Source organism: Bombina bombina, chromosome 4, assembly GCF_027579735.1.
Source record: "Bombina bombina isolate aBomBom1 chromosome 4, aBomBom1.pri, whole genome shotgun sequence".
NCBI classification, from domain to species: Eukaryota; Metazoa; Chordata; class Amphibia; order Anura; family Bombinatoridae; genus Bombina; species Bombina bombina.
The window spans coordinates 1,003,186,272-1,003,204,132 of record NC_069502.1 but is presented as its reverse complement, the minus strand read 5'-3'; the positions used below and the strand labels follow the sequence as shown (position 1 = coordinate 1,003,204,132).

The following is a 17,861-nucleotide window of genomic DNA, read 5'->3' as shown; positions in this document are numbered from 1 at the left end:
AAAATACTGCCTAGTGCAGTTATTTTATTAAAAAATAAAAATGGTACCATTTTTATTATTTAATAAAACACACTACACTGTATTTTGGGGACATTTGGGGCCCATTTATAAAATTAAAAAGAGATCTGATCTCTAGTTTATTTTATAAGTGCTAACTGCCACCATGAGCTTGTAATGGCTGGTTATTTATTGCGCGCCCACATAGGGTGCGATAAATTAGTGCTCCACTTGTAATAGCCCTCAATAGGCACACCACAGAGCTGATTTTACTGACATGACACATGACTTTATTTATGATCTATTGACTTGCATTTTAGCCAATTAGTGCAGTATCATCCACAACCCACAGGAGTACAATGTTATCTATATGACACACATGAACTAGCAGTCTCCTGTTGTGAAAATCAAATAAAAACATAATTTATGCTTACCAGATAAATTCCTTTCCTTCCGGATAGGGAGAGTCCACGGCTTCATTCCTTACTGTTGGGAAATACAACACCTGGCCACCAGGAGGAGGCAAAGACACCCCAGCCAAAGGCTTAAATATCCCTCCCACTTACTCATTACCCCAGTCATTCTGCCAAAGGGAACAAGGAAAAGTAGGAAAAACATTAGGGTATAAATGGAGCCAGAAGATAAAATAAATAATAGGGGACCAACCATAGACAAGAAAAAATGTGCGGAAGCCGTGGACTCTCCCTATCCGGAAGGAAAATAATTTATCTGATAAGCATAAATTAGGTTTTCCTTCCAAAGATAGGGAGAGTCCACTGCGTTATTCCTTACTGTTGGGAAATGCAATACCCAAGCTCCAGAGGACACTGAATGAATAATGAGAGGGGGAAAAAAGGCAGACCCTAATCTGAGGGCACCAAAGCCTGCAAAATTTTTCTCCCAAAAGATGCCGAAGCATCAAACTTGTAAAATTTTGAAAAAGTATGAAAGGAAGACCAGGTAGCCGCCTTAGAAATCTGATCCACAGAGGCCTCGTTCTTAAAGGCCCAAGAGAAAGCCACTGCTCTAGTGGAATGAGCCGTTATCCTCTCAGGAGGACGATGTCCCGCTGTCTCGTAAGATAAGTGGATGACACTCCTTAACCAAAAAGATAGGGAAGTTGAAGTAGCCTTCTGCCCCTTACGCTTCCCCAAATAGACTACAAACAAAGAGGAAGTTTGTCTAAACTCCTTAGTAGCCTGAAGATAGAACTTCAAGGCGCGAACCACATCCAAATTGTGAAGTAAGCGTTCCTTCGATAAAGAAAGATTAGGACAAAAGGAAGGAACCACAATCACCTGATTGATGTTGCGATCTGACACAGCTTTAGGAAGAAAACCTTATTTAGTATGTAAATCTGCATGAAAAATCAGATAAGGGGGCTCACATTGCAAAGCAGAGATCTCAGAAACTCTGCGTGCAGAGGCAATAGCCAATAAAAAGAGAACCTTCCAAGATAACAATTTAATGTCAACAGAATGCAGAGGCTCAAACTGAACCTGTTGCAAAACCTGAAGAACAAGATTTAGGCTCCAAGGAGGAGTCCCAGATCTAAACACAGGTCTGATCCTAATCAGAGCCTAAACAAAGGACTGCACATCTGGAAGCTCAGCCAATCTCTTGTGCAATAAAACAGACAGGGCCGAAATCTGTCCCCTCAGGGAACTAGCAGAAAGGCCCTTCTCCAGCCCATCCTGGAGAAAAGATAAGATCCTGGCAAACTTAACTCTGTGCCAGGAAAACCACACTCTTCGCACCAGAATAAGTAGGTCCTCCACACCATGTGGTAGATACGCTGAGTAACTGGCTTACAAGCTTGAATAAGAGTATCAATGACACTTTCAGAGAAACCTCTCTTGGCTAAGACTAAGGGCTCAATCTCCACGCAGTCAGCCTCAGAGAATCTAGATTTTGATGAACAAATGGACCTTGTATCAGCAGGTCTCTGCAACAAGGTAACTTCCACGGAGGAGATGAGGACATCCCCACAAGATCTGCGAACCACGTCCTTTGCGGCTACGATGGAGCAATCAGGATTACTGATACCCGCTCCTGCTTGATGAGGGCCACCACTCGAGGAAAAAGCGGTAATGGAGGAAATAAAATATGAGTTTGAACCTCCAGGGGATCCCTCGACCCGTACCTGGGTAGCTTGATATTGAGACAGGACGCCATGAGATCCATTTCCGGCGTCCCCCACTTGCTGCATATCTCTGCAAACACCTAGGGATGGAGGGACCATTCCCCTGGATGAAAGGATTGCCTGCTGAGAAAATCCGCCTCCCAGTTGTCTACACCCGGAATGTGGACCACTTACAGAGAACAGCTGTGGGGCCTCCGCCCACTCCAGAATCTGAGATACTTCCTTCATCTCCAATGAACTTCTCGTTCCCCCCTGATGGTTGATGTAAGCCGCCGAGGTTATATTGTTTGATTGGAATCTGATAAACTGGGACAAACCCAGAAGTGGCCAAGCCTTCAAGGCCTTGAAAATTGCCGTAGTTCCAAAATATTGATTGGGAGGGAGGACTAATCCTGAGTCCACAACCCATGTGCCTTCCTGGCACCCCAAACAGGTATGCTTGCGTCCGTAGTCACAATATCCCAGGATGGTCCTAAGAAGCACGTAACTCGGGACAGATGATCTGCACAAAGCCGCCAAGAGAGCGATTCTCTCGACTGGCTGTCTAATACAATCTGTTGAGACGGATCTAAATTATTGCCGTTCCACTGCCTCAGTATGCACAGTTGTAAAGGTCTGAGACGGAACCTGGCAAAAGGAATGATGTCCATGCGGGACATCATGAGACCAATCACCACCATACACTGAGCCACAGAGGGATTCAAGGAGGTCCGGAGGGCAAGACATGCCAAAGTTAGCTTGCAATGTCTCTGGTCTGTTAAAAATATCCTCATGGATATAGAGTCTATTGTAGTACTCAGGAATTCCACCCTGGTACTTGGAATAAGAGAACTATTTTCCAAGTTTATCTTCCATCCATGTGATCGAAGATGATTGAGAAGGGACTCCGAGAATTCTTCTGCAAGACAAAAGGATGGTTTCTGCAATACCCTGAGTTCTGGCAATGGCTAGAAGAACCCCCAGAACCTTTGTAAAGATACTTGGAGCATACCTCCGCTGATGCAAGCCCTGGAAACATATGGTCTACATTCCAATTTCAAAATCAATATCTCAAAATCCGAACTACTGGCCACTCACCTACACCAAAATGTAATAAATAGAATCCAACAACGATACCACTTCCGCATACAACCCCAAGCCATCAAATATTTAGGAGTTTATGTTTCACCATCGGTGGAAACCATAATATCTCTAAACTATGATGATCATACTACCTAAAATCCTATACCTTCTGCAAACCCTCCCGATTCCCATTCCTGAACATCTGTTATTCTCCTTGCAAAAACAAATTAACAGTTTCATATGGTCCCACAAAAGGCCTCGTATTGCCACCTCCACCCTATATCGCCCAAAGGAGTTGGGAGGGATCGGAGCCCCAAACTTGATGCGTTATAGACAGGCAGTTTTCCTAACACGTATTGTGGACTGGTGCAAACACAACATGAACAAAGAGTGGATTCAATTAGAGCAGACACTTTCTGATAAACACTACCTGTGCGGGAACTGCTGGCTCCCCAATACCCAACGCAAACTATCACATACCACCCCTAGATTAGTACATGAAACCTTCAGACAGTGGGACAAAATACTCCAGAAGCACCCTAAAATCTCCACCACATGTTCCCCCCTGACACCGGTCAGCAAAAACACGCCGTTCTCATCAATGATAAAGACAGTTGCCACAGCCCACCCCACCCCCTTTATACATAGCTCAGCCCCACATCACCTGTTATATAAGGGTAAAGAAACTCAACCACAACAGGCAATATGCGATATTCTTGGGATGCATTTCCAAAATTGGTACGCTTTCACTCAGTTGAAACACTACCTATCCACACACCCACTTCAATCCCACCTGCAGAGACAACTCTCCCAATTTGAAGCAATATGCTTCCATTCGTCCCCACACAGGGGAATCCTATCTCTTGCGTATAAATTGCTATCACAAGTATCCCACTCAACTCCCCCCACATATGTTGCCAAATGGGAGACAGACTTAGCAACCACCTTAGACTATACAGAATGGACAACCATTTTCCAGCAGATGACGAAAGCCTCATCGTCCATCTCAACGTTAGAGATGAACCTGAAGCTATTAAGCCGCTGGTATTATACCCCCATTAGGCTACATCAATTATTTCCCAACACGACCGCCATGTGCTGGAGAGACTGCGGAGAAATAGCAACCTCTGCGCACATTTGGTGGAATTGCCCGATAGTCTCATCCTACTGGCGCTCCCTTAAACCAGAATTCGAAAAAGCATTAGGCACACCGCTCCCCTTCACACCCTGGGTTTTTCTTTTCAACAAATTCCCTAAAATCAAGTGCAAACTGAAACAAACACTTGTCACTATCATGGTCAATTCAGCCAAGAGACTAATCCCACTTAACTGGAAGAAGACAAACCTACCATCTCTGGTAGTTTGGAAAACTAAAGTCACTCACTACCTCCAGCTGGAGAAATACCACTACGCACAAACTAAACGAATTGATGATTTCCACAACATATCTTTCCTATGGGAGGAATATGTCAATAGCCGGTAAGTACCTACCCTCTTGCACACCTCTTGAACTGGACCGCACAAAGACACACCCACTTCTGACTCTTATAAACCTAACTTTCTTACTGCATACATACAGTAGGGTCAATTCATTACATCAATGTGGAGGTTCACATCCTCCAAGACATAGTTATTTCTTACTCTTTGATATTGGCTGAACGGTACTTCACACCTAATCCAACTATCATAACCAACCTCGAGGTTAATCACTATGACCATACTAGAATAATTATAATGAAGCTGAATTTACATTTGCATTTTTTCTCTATTTTCTTTGTTTCTTGATTTTGTTTTTGTTTTTTGTTTTTTCTTCTCCTTTTTTCCCCTATATCAAACAAAGTCAAGTTGTGAGATTTCTTTATGCTTTTTCTATGTATCTCTTTGACAACGTTCAATAAAGCATTTGAAAAAAAAAAAAAAATATATATACTTGGAGCAGTAGCTAGGCCAAACGGAAGGGCAATGAACTGGAGGTGCTGGTCCAGGAATGCAAACCTCAGGAACTGAAAGTGTTCCCTGTGGATTGGAACATGAAGGTAAGCATCATTCAGATCTATAGTGGTCATAAACTGCCCTTCCTGAATTAAAAGAAGGATGGACCTTATCGTCTCCATTTTGAAAGAAGGGGGACACTGAGAAATTTGTTTAAGCACTTTAGGTCCAGAATTGGGCGGAAAGTTCCCTCCTTCTTTGGGACCACAAAAAGGTTTGAATAAAACCCTAAACCTCTTTCTTCGATAGGCACCGGGACAACAACTCATAAGGAGGATAGATCCCGAACGCACCCTAAAAAGGCATCCCTCTTTTCTTGTCTGGTAGAAAAATTCGAGAGAAGGATTCTGCCCCTTGGCGCATGAGATTTGAAGCCTATCTTGCATCCCTGAGATACCACCTCCAGGACCCACGGATTCTGTATGTCCTTGAACCAGGCGTCTGAAAAAAAAAACAGTCTGCCCCCTACACGATCCGATCCCGGATCGGAGGCTGCCCCTTCATGCCGATTTGTTTTCAGTGGGCTTCTTATTCTGCTTGGATTTATTACAGGACTGAGCCGAATTGCAAGTACTCTTGGGTTGCTCGAGCTTGGAGGAGGATTGTTGTCGTTGGGATTTGTCAGAATGAAAGGAACAAAAAAGGAAATTTATTCTTGCCTGATAAATTGATTTCTTCTACGATACGACGAGTCCACGGATTCATCCTTACTTGTGGGGTATTATCCTCCTGCTAACAGGAAGTGGGAAAGAGCACCACAGCAGAGCTGTCTATATAGCTCCTCCCTTGACTCCACCCCCAGTCATTTGACCGAAGGTATAGGAAGAAAAAGGAGAAACTAAAAAAGGTGCAGAGGTGACTGAAGGTTTGAAAAGTAAAATAAAATCTGTCTAAAAAAAGACAGGGCAGGCCGTGGACTCGTCGTATCGTAGAAGAAATCAATTTATCAGGTAAGCATAAATTTCCTTTTCTTCTACAAGATACGACGAGTCCACGAATTCATCCTTACTTGTGGGATACAATACCAAAGCAACAGGACACGGATGAACGGGAGAGACAAGACAGATACCTAAACGGAAGGCACCACTGCTTGAAGAACCTTTCTCCCAAAAATAGCCTCAGAAGAAGCAAAAGTATCAAATTTGGAAAATTTGGAAAAAGTATGAGGGGAGGACCAAGTCGCAGCCTTACAAATCTGTTCAACAGAAGCATCGTTTTTAAAAGCCCATGTGGAAGCCACAGCTCTAGTGGAATGAGCCGTAATCCTTTCAGGAGGCTGCTGTCCAGCAGTCTCGTATGCCAGGCGGATGATGCTTTTCAGCCAAAAAGAGAGAGAGGTAGCCATAGCTTTTTGACCCCTATGCTTCCCAGGATAAAGAACAAATAGGGAAGACGTTTGACGGAAATCCTTGGTCGCTTGTAAGTAGAACTTCAAGGCACAAACCACGTGCAAGTTATGTAACAGACGTTCCTTCTTTGAAGAAGGATTAGGACACAAGGAAGGAACAACAATTTCCTGATTAATATTCTTATTGGAAACAACCTTAGGAAGAAATCCAGGTTTAGTACGCAAAACCACCTTATCAGAATGAAATAGAAGATAAGGCGAAGCACATTGTAACGCAGAAAGCTTGGAAACTCTTCAAGCAGAAGAGATAGCAACTAAAAACAACACTTTCCAAGACAACAGCTTAATATCTATGGAATGCATAGGTTCAAACGGAACCCCTTGAAGAACATTGAGAACTAAATTCAAACTCCATGGCAGAGCAATAGGTTTAAACACAGGCTTGATTCTGATTAAAGCCTGACAAAAAGCCTGAACGTCTGGGACATCTGCCAGACGCTTGTGAAGTAAAATTGACAAAGCAGAAATCTGTCCCTATAAGGAACTAGCTGATAATCCCTTTGTTACAAACTGCTATTTGTAACTGGCCCTTTAAATGGAAAATTGCCCTGCTTCCCTGGATTTTGGAGAAGCCTATTTGCCAGGCTCCTTCCTCATGACTATGGCCCCTGGAAGATTGTGCCCCTGAAAACCTATTAACTTTTATTGGGTGTGTATGGCCCTTTAAGAACCGTCTGGGGACATATTGTGACTTTGGTGAACAATGCCCCTTTAAGACTATGTCCCCAGACCTGTAAAATAACTTGTCCCTGGCTTCTCCCACTTGGTTCAGTAAATAGGGCTTACTGAGCCAAGTACCACACAGGCAGAGTGTTCCACAGAAAGGGAGCACTATTACAAAAGCATTAGTTTTCATTGTGTGCCATTAAGAGTTAATTTTGTTCAATTCTAAATACAAGTTTGCTGGGATCAGCTCTAATTAAGTTTAGTGATAAACCTTGCCATTGTCTAATTAGACTGCTAGTAGTGATAAGGTGGACTGCATTGTTTTCTTGTGTGTAAACTTGTTATCTGCTGCTACGGCCTGTAAAAGGGCGTTGCCTCTCTATCTAAATGTATCAATTGTGTGATTGGGGATTTTATGCCTCCCCCTGAGAGTGTCTTTTTTTGCATGTAACCTCAATAAAAAGCAGGCTGTGTGTTCCAGCACAACAGACCTATTCTGACCCTCTAACTTGCAGCTTTGACTCATGTTTGTAGGGGACAGCTTTAATCACTACAGGGATTGCTATGCTCTTCATACTCCCTTAGCTGATGATCCTTGGGTGAGCGATAGGAGCATCCTTTTCTACGGTCCAACTTCCAGCCAGCCTGGAGGCAACCGTAACATTTAGCGGCAGCGGTGGGATAGCGTCCTAGCGCAAGGAGCAGCACCCCAACAGCACTGGTATCGTAGGAGAGTTATTGAGGGCAACGCTAGCCACTGCGCAGCGTCCCTACCTACAGCAGCATGGAGCTGACAAGATACTGGTCAGAACCATGTGAAGAGCACCTCAACCGGATCCGTCGCTATGAGGACGCGGATTTCGTTCCAGAGGTAAAGAGGCGGCTAGTCCGATATGGTCCAGACCCTGCGCAGGAGGTAGTCAGTCGCATCATCCGGGAATTGGATACGGAGAACGAAGCGGCACGAGCCTTTGAGCACAAACTGTGGAGTTTGAGGGTATGGACACCTGGTCTCTCTCCCCAGCCGCAGCATGTTCCACAGTTAGAGGAGAGCAGCGACCTCCCTCCCCAGCGGCAGTATACCGTGCAGAGGGAAGAGACAACCGGTCTCCTTCCCCAACCACAACCAGAGATACCAGAGGCAGCAGGCCTCATAGACTGGTCCTGGGAGGACCCCCAGCAGGCAGGTGGAGATGGGACCGCAGTCTCTCTACCGGCCCTACAGGGATGCTGGGCAGGCGGCCCAGATCCCCAGCGACAGACCCAGCTACAGGGAGGGGAGAGCATCGACCTCCCTCCCCAGCCGGAGTGTACCTTCCAGGGAGAGGAGACAACCGGTCTCTCTCCCCAGCCGCAGCATGTTCCACAGGGAGCGGAGAGCATCGACCTCCCTTCTCAACGGCCACCGGAGTATCAGGAGGAGGAGGTAAGCCAATCTCCCCCTCCCCAGCTAACTCCTAACTTGGGCCCAGGGTTAACAGTGGAGATGTTAACCCCCACGTTCCCTTTGCCACCGGGCAGGACTATGCCCCAATTCCCCCAGCAGAAGAGCTGGCATCAGGACAGAGCGCTGCTGGCCTCTGCCCTACAGACCCTCTTGTTACAGGACTGGCCTGCAAACCCCTCACCCCAGCAGAAACGCTGGCACCAGGGCAGAGTGCCGCTGGCCTCTGCCTCCCAAGTACCACCAGCTATTTGCCCAGCTGCGTCAGGAAGGCCGAGGATGCTACACTTTCATCCTACAACCTGGAACCTACAGGCCAGTACTACTTATTGTGGGGGGGCTACTTTGCTGCTAATGTTTATTTGTGGGTGGGTTGCGAGACGCCTGGTTAGTCTCCCTCCAAAAGGGGAGATATGTTACAAACTGCTATTTGTAACTGGCCCTTTAAATGGAAAATTGCCCTGCTTCCCTGGATTTTGGAGAAGCCTATTTGCCAGCCTCCTTCCTCATGACTATGGCCCCTGGAAGATTGTGCCCCTGAAAACCTATTAACTTTTATTGGGTGTGTATGGCCCTTTAAGAACCGTCTGGGGACATATTGTGACTTTGGTGAACAATGCCCCTTTAAGACTATGTCCCCAGACCTGTAAAATAACTTGTCCCTGGCTTCTCCCACTTGGTTCAGTAAATAGGGCTTACTGAGCCAAGTACCACACAGGCAGAGTGTTCCACAGAAAGGGAGCACTATTACAAAAGCATTAGTTTTCATTGTGTGCCATTAAGAGTTAATTTTGTTCAATTCTAAATACAAGTTTGCTGGGATCAGCTCTAATTAAGTTTAGTGATAAACCTTGCCATTGTCTAATTAGACTGCTAGTAGTGATAAGGTGGACTGCATTGTTTTCTTGTGTGTAAACTTGTTATCTGCTGCTACGGCCTGTAAAAGGGCGTTGCCTCTCTATCTAAATGTATCAATTGTGTGATTGGGGATTTTATGCCTCCCCCTGAGAGTGTCTTTTTTTGCATGTAACCTCAATAAAAAGCATGCTGTGTGTTCCAGCACAACAGACCTATTCTGACCCTCTAACTTGCAGCTTTGACTCATGTTTGTAGGGGACAGCTTTAATCACTACAGGGATTGCTATGCTCTTCATACTCCTTAGCGGATGATCCTTGGGTGAGCGCTAGGAGCATCCTTTTCTACGGTCCAACTTCCAGCCAGCCTGGAGGCAACCGTAACACCCTTCTCCAATCCTTCTTGGAGAAAGGACAAAATCTTAGGAATTCTAACCTTACTCCATGAGTAACCCTTGGATTCGCACCAATAAAGATATTTATGCCATATCTTATGGTAAATCTTTCTAGTGACAGGCTTGCAAGCCTGAATAAGAGTATCAATGACCGACTCAGAGAATCCCCGCTTAGATAAAATCAAGCGTTCAATCTCCAGGCAGTCAGCTGCAGAGAAGTTAGATTTGGATGTTGGAACGGACCTTGAATGAGAAGGTCCTGTCTCAATGGCAGTTTCCATGGTGGCAGAGACGACATAGATCCACTAGATCTACATACCAGGTCCTGCGGGGCCACGCAGGCGCAATTAGAATTACTGAAGCCCTCTCCTGTTTGATTCTTGCAATCACACAAGGCAGGAGAGGAAATGGTGGAAACACATAAGCCAGGTTGAACGACCAAGGTACTGCTAGAGCATCTATCAGTACCGCCTGGGGATCCCTTGATCTGGACCCGTAACATGGAAGTTTGGCATTCTGTCAAGATGCCATCAGATCCAATTCCGGTGTGCCCCATTGATGAATCAAAATTGCAAACACCTCCAGATGGAGTTCCCACTTCCCCGTATGAAAAGTCTGACGACTTAGAAAAACAGAATTTATGTTTACCTGATAAATTTCTTTCTCCTACGGCGTGTCCGGTCTACGGCTTCATCCTTACTTGTGGGATATTCTCATTCCCTACAGGAAGTGGCAAAGAGAGCACAACAGCAGAGCTGTCCATATAGCTCCCCCTCTAGCTCCGCCCCCCAGTCATTCGACCGACGGTCAGGAGAAAAAGGAGAACCATAGGGTGCAGTGGTGACTGTAGTGTACAAAAACAAAAATTTTAAACCTGACTAAAAGCCAGGGCGGGCCGTGGCCCGGACACACCGTAGGAATAAGAAATTTATCAGGTAAACATAAATTCTGTTTTCTCCTACATTGGTGTGTCCGGTCCACGGCTTCATCCTTACTTGTGGGAACCAATACCAAAGCTTTAGGACACGGATGAAGGGAGGGAGCAAGTCAGGTAACCTAAACGGAAGGCACCACTGTTTGTAAAACCTTTCTCCCAAAAATAGCCTCCGAAGAAGCATAAGTATTGAATTTGTAAAATTTGGCAAAGAAGACCACGTCGCTGCCTTACAGATCTGTTCAACAGAAGCCTCATTCTTGAAGGCCCATGTGGAAGCCACAGCTCTAGTAGAATGAGCAGTAATTTGTTCAGGAGGCTGCCGTCTGGCAGTCTCATAAGCCAATCGGATGATGCTTTTTTTTAGCCAGAAGGAAAGAGAGGTAGCAGTAGCTTTCTGACCTCTCCTCTTACCAGAATAGACGACAAACAATGAAGATGTCTGTCTGAAATCCTTTGTTGCTTCTAGATAGAATTTTAAAGCACGAACCACATCTAGATTGTGTAACAAACGTTCCTTCTTAGAAACTGGATTAGGACACAGAGAAGGAACAACTATTTCCTGGTTAATATTCCTATTGGAGACCACCTTTGGAAGAAAACCAGGCTTGGTACGTAAAACTACCTTATCTGTATGAAAAACCAGATAGGGTGAATTACACTGCAAAGCAGACAATTCAGAAACTCTTCTAGCAGAAGAAATAGCAACCAAAAACAAAACTTTCCAAGATAGTAACTTAATATCTATAGAATGTAAAGGTTCAAAAGGAACCCCTTGAAGAACTGAAAGAACTAAATTTAGACTCCATGGAGGAGTCACAGGTCTGTAGACAGGCTTGATTCTGACTAACGCCTGTACGAACGCCTGAACATCTGGCACGGCTGCCAGACGTTTGTGTAACAAGACAGACAGAACAGATATCTGTCCTTTTAAAGAACTAGCTGACAGACCTTTCTCCAAACCTTCTTGGAGAAAGGAAAGAATCCTTGGAATCCTAATTTTACTCCATGAGTAACCCTTGGATTCGCACCAATAGAGATATTTCTGCCATATCTTATGGTAAATTCTCCTGGTTACAGGCTTTCTAGCCTGAGCCAGAGTATCTATAACTGATTCCGAAAACCCACGCTTAGATAGAATCAAGCGTTCAATCTCCAAGCAGTCAGTTGCAGAGAAACTAGGTTTGGATGTTCGAATGGACCTTGCACTAGAAGGTCCTGTCTCAATGGTAGCTTCCATGGTGGAGCCGATGACATATTCACCAGGTCTGCATACCAAGTCCTGCGTGGCCACGCAGGAGCTATTAGAATCACCAAAGCCTTCTCCTGTTTGATCCTGGCTACTAGCCTGGGGAGTAGAGGAAACTGTGGAAAGACATACGCTAGATTGAATGACCAAGGCGCCACTAATGCATCTACCAATGTTGCCTTGGGATCCCTGGACCTGGACCCGTAGCGTGGAACCTTGGAGTTCTGACGAGACGCCATCAGATCCAGATCTGGAATGCCCCATAGTTGAGTTAACTGGGCAAAGACCTCCGGGTGAAGTTCCCACTCCCCCGGATGGAACGTCTGACGACTCAAATAATCCGCCTCCCAGTTGTCTACTCCTGGGATGTGAATTGCAGATAGATGGCTGGAATGATCCTCCGCCCATTTGATGATCTTGGATACTTCTCTCATCGCCAGGGAACTCTTCGTTCCTCCCTGATGATTGATGTACGCTACAGTCATCATGTTGTCCGACTGAAATCTTATGAATTTGGCCTTCGCTAGTTGAGGCCAAGCCAGGAGCGTATTGAATATCGCTCTTAGTTCCAAAATGTTTATCGGGAGAAGAGATTCTTCCCGAGACCATAGACCCTGAGCTTTCAGGGAGTCCCAGACCACGCCCCAGCCTAGGAGACTGGCGTCGGTCGTGACAATGATCCACTCTGGTCTGCGGAAACTCATTCCCTGAGACAGGTGATCCTGAGTCAACTACCAGAGAAGCGAGTCTCTGGTTTCCTGGTCCATCTGTATCTGGGGAGACAAATCTGCATAATCCCCATTCCATTGCTTGAGCATGCACAATTGCAGTGGTTTTAGATGAATTCTGGCAAATGGGACAATGTCCATTGCCGCCACCATTAGACCGATTACCTCCATGAACTGAGCCACAGACGGCTGAGCAATGGCATGAAGGATTCGACAAGCTTTTGAGAGTTTTGACTTCCTGACCTCCGTCAGAAAGATTTTCATTTCTACCGAATCTATTATTGTTCCCAGGAAGGGAACCCTTGTGACCGGTGACAGAGAACTCTTTTCTACGTTCACCTTCCACCCGTGAGACCTTAAAAATGCTAGAACAATAACCGTATGAGCCTTGGCTCTGGGAAGAGACGACGCCTGTATTAAGATGTCGTCTAGGTAAGGTGCTACTGCAATGCCCCGCGGTCTTAGTACCGCTAGAAGGGACCCTAGCACCTTTGTGAAAATTCTTGGAGTGGTGGCCAACCCGAAAGGAAGGGCCACAAACTGGTAATGCTTGTCCAGAAAGGCGAATCTTAGGAACTGATTTTTGTGGATTGGAATATGCAGGTATTCATCCTTTAGGTCCACAGAAGTCATGTATTGACCCTCCTGGATCATAGGCAGAATTGTTCGAATTGTTTCCATCTTGAATGATGGAACTCTGAGAAATTTGTTTGGGATTTTTAAGTCCAGAATTTGCCTGAACGTTCCCTCCTTTTTGGGAACTACAAACAGGTTTGAGTAAAAACCCAGTCCTTGTTCTGCTTTTGGAACTGGGTGAAACACTCCCATTTTGAAAAGGTCTTCTACGCAATGTAAGAATGCCTGTCTCTTTGTCTGGTCTGAAGACAAGCGAGAAATGTGAAACCTTCCCTTTGGGGGAAGGTCCTTGAATTCTAGGAGATACCCCTGAGAGACAATCTCTAAAGCCCAGGGGTCTGGGACATCTCTTGCCCAAGCCTGAGCAAAGAGAGAGAGTCTACCCCCACCAGATCCGGTCCCGGATCGGGGGCTATCCTTTCATGCTGATTTGGTTGGAGCAGCAGGCTTCTTGGCCTGTTTCCCCTTGTTCCAGCCTTGCAATGGTTTCCATGCTGGCTTGGGCTGGGAAGTGTTACCCTCTTGTCTAGAGGCTTGAGAGTTAGAAGCTGGTCCGTTCCTGAAGTTGCGAAAGGAACGAAAATTAGACTTATTCTTTGCTTTGAAAGGCCTATCCTGTGGAAGTGCATGGCCCTTTCCCCCAGTGATGTCTGAAATAATCTCTTTCAACTCTGGCCCGAATAGGGTCTTACCCTTGAAAGGAATATTAAGCAATTTTGTTTTTGACGACACATCCGCCGACCAAGATTTTAGCCAAAGAGCTCTGCGCGCCACTATTGCAAAACCTGAATTTTTCGCCGCTAATTTAGCTAATTGAAAAGCGGCATCTAAAATAAAAGAATTAGCCAACTTCAGTGCGTGAATTCTGTCCATGACTTCATCATATGGAGTCTCCCTCTGTAGTCAATTTTCTAGTTCATCGAACCAAAAAGACGCCGCAGTGGTGACAGGAATAATGCACGAAATTGGTTGAAGAAGAAAACCTTGCTGAACAAAAATTTTCTTAAGCAATCCTTCTAATTTTTTATCCATCGGATCTTTAAAAGCGCAACTGCCTCTATTGGAATAGTTGTGCGGTTAGCTAATGTTGAAACTGCCCCCTCTACCTTAGGAACCGTCTGCCATGCATCCCTTCCGGGGTCAACTAGGGGGAACATTTTCTTAAATATAGGAGGGGGAACAAAAGGAACACCTGGCTTCTCCCACTCCTTAGTCACTATATCCGCCACCCTCTTGGGTATCGGAAAAGCATCAGCGTGCACTGGGACCTCTAAGAATTTGTCCATTTTGCACAATTTCTCTGGAATCACCAAAGGATCACAATCATCAAGAGTAGCTAGCACCTCCTTAAAGGGACAGTTCACCCAAAAACTTTCTCCCCTTTAAATTATTCCCAATGATCCTTTTTACCTGCTAGAGTGTATTAAATTGGTTGCAAGTAGCTCCTTTACTCATATTTCAGCATTTGAAATAGCTGATTTAGCTTGTGGTTTCCCAACCTATACTGAAAGTTTTGATACTGGCGTATACGCTATTGACAAGCCTAAGTAAACACAGCCAGCAGAAGAGATTACTCTCCCAGTGGGATGCAGGATAGTTAAGTAATAAAATGATAATTTTCCATTGTTCTCTTTATGTATTAAGCTTTGGTGTTCCAGACAAATATAAGATAAGGAAGCTAGTCTGTGTACATAAAAGTGATAACATAATGAGATCTGATATTACCTGAAGCTCAACCCATTGTAATAGGCTGTGGTTTCAAAGCACAAAACCAGCTACTTCAGATACACAAATAAACCCGAAAATGCAATTTCTCAAATATTTTATACTCTGCAGTTGGTATAACAAGTCATTTAAAATACATTTATCGAAAAACAATTTTACAGTGTACTGTCCCTTTAAGCAGAACGGAGGTGTTCTAGCTTAAATTTGAATGCAACTATATCAGGCTCTGCCTGCTGAGAAATCTTTCCTGTGTCAGAAATTTCTCCTTCAGACAGGCCCTCCCTCACCGCCAAATCAGATTGATGTGAGGGCATAATAGATAAATTATCCTCAGCGTCTGCTTGCTCATCCTCTGTATTTAAAACTGAGCAATCGCGTTTTCTAGGAAAAGCTGGCAGTTTGGATAAAAAAGCTGCTAGTGAATTATCCATTACTGCTGCTAATTGCTGCATAGTAACCGCCATTGGCGCGCTAGATGTACTAGGTATCGCTTGCGTGGGCAATGCTGGAGTTGACACAGAAGGAGAGGATGATGAACTATCCCCACTACCTTCATTTAAAGAATCATCTTGGGCAACATTTTTAAATGTGACAGTACTGTCCTTAATTTGTTTGGACCCTATGGCACACTTCGCACAAACATGTAATGGTGGAACCACCTTGGCCTCCATACACACAGAACATAGGCTATCTGAAGGCACAGACATGTTAGACAAACTTAGGCAGCTTTTTAATGCAAGAAAAGTAATTTTATACAAAACCGTTACTGTCTCTTTAAATAATAAAGGAGCACACTTTATTACTGAAACGTCAGAAAAACATCAAAGAAATATCCGATCTTTCTGAAATTTTCACCGTAGTGTCTCAAAGCCTTGAAAGTATTGCACAACAATTTTCAGACCAATTGACCCTTAAAGGGACAGTATACTGTAAAATAGTTTTTCCCTTAATTTTACCAACTGCAGAGTAAAAAATGTATGAAAATTAGCTTTTTAAGGCTTATTTGTGTATATTAAAGCTCTGATTTTGTGTTTTGAAGCCACAACCTAATAAAATGGGTTGAGCTTGTAGATATAATCCGATCTCATTACTGTATCACATTGTGTAAATATAGCTGCTTCCTTATCTTATATCTGTCCTTAAAACAATCACCAATACTTTGAGAGAACAATGGAAAATCAACATTTTATTACCTTATCTCTGCTATATCACACTGGGAGTGTAATTTCTTCTGCTGGCTGTGTTTACAAAGCTTATCTATAGCTGGTACGCGCGGCCACAAACTTTCAGAATAGGTGGGGATACCACATGCTAAATCAACAATTTCAAATGCCAATATAAGGGTAAAGGAGCTACTTGTAAACAATTTAATACACTCCAGGAAGTAACGTGGATCATTGGGAACAAATTAAAGGGGAGATTTTTTTTGAGTAAACTGTCCCTTTAAATGCCCAAACCGGAGCTAATAACAGCAATTAACCGGTTAATACACTACCGTCCCCTGCCACAGTCTCCACCGCAGCTTTTACCTTCCTTATGGGATAACCAAAAACTAAATAAACCTCTTATAAGTCCTTTTCTAAGCCTCTTGACCTTCCACATGAAGCTGCATGAACCTCCTGATGAAAAGCAACTGCGCAACTTAGGCGCGAAAATGAGGCCTCCGCCCTCTGCATTCCAGAGTGAAGGGGCCTTTCTGACAAAATTAGGTGTCTAAACGGCTGCCAGGCGCAAATAACATACCCAAAAGTGTTTTTTAAAGCTTGAAAAAACACTTCAAAGTCACATAAACATGATAAAAAATAAACGACTTAGCCCACAATAGTGTCAACCAGCATAGAGCCCAAATTATAAGCCTTAATTCTGTTACTGAGTCTAAGAAAATGGCTTACCTATCCCAGAAGGGATAACTGACAGTCTTCTAGCATTACTTGGTCTTGTTAGAAAAGTGACTGATCATACCTGAAGCAGATAAGCCTGCAAACTGTTCCCCCTTGAAAGTTCTCTGGTTTAACACTCCTGCGTGGGAACAGCAATCGATTTTAGTTACTGGTTATAAAATCATACTCCTCTTTAACAGAAATCTTCTTCATTTTCTGTTGCAGAGTAAATAGTACAAACCGGCACTATTTTATAATAACAAACTCTTGATAGAAGAAATAAAAAACTACAACTAACACCACATACTCTTTACCACCCCCGTGGAGATGCTACTTGTACAGAGCGGCAAAGAGAATGACTGGGGGGCGGAGCTAGAGGGGGAGCTATATGGACAGCTCTGCTGTTGTGCTTTCTTTGCCACTTCCTGTAGGGAATGAGAATATCCCACAAGTAAGGATGAAGCCGTGGACCGGACACACCAATGTAGGAGAAATCCGCTTCCCAGTTCTCTACTCCTGGGATATAGATCGCTGATAGATGGCAAGAGTGAGTCTCCGCCCATCAGATTATCTTTGATACCTCTGTCATCGCTAGAGAACTCCTTGTTCCCCCCTGATGATTGATATGTGCCACAGTCGTGATATTGTCCGACTGGAATCTTATGAATTTGGCCGAAGCCAACTGAGGCCACATCTGAAGCGCGTTGAATATTGCTCTCAGTTCCAGAATATTGATTGGCAGTTGAG

The 17,861-nt window shown here is 44.4% G+C and overlaps 1 protein-coding gene across 3 annotated transcripts in view; it reads right to left on the bottom strand.

Moving 5' to 3' along the window:
• Positions 1-17,861, bottom strand: part of AFTPH (aftiphilin) — a 272,901-nt gene that overhangs the window by 181,513 nt on the left and 73,527 nt on the right. The gene's annotated exons all lie outside the window — the stretch shown is intronic.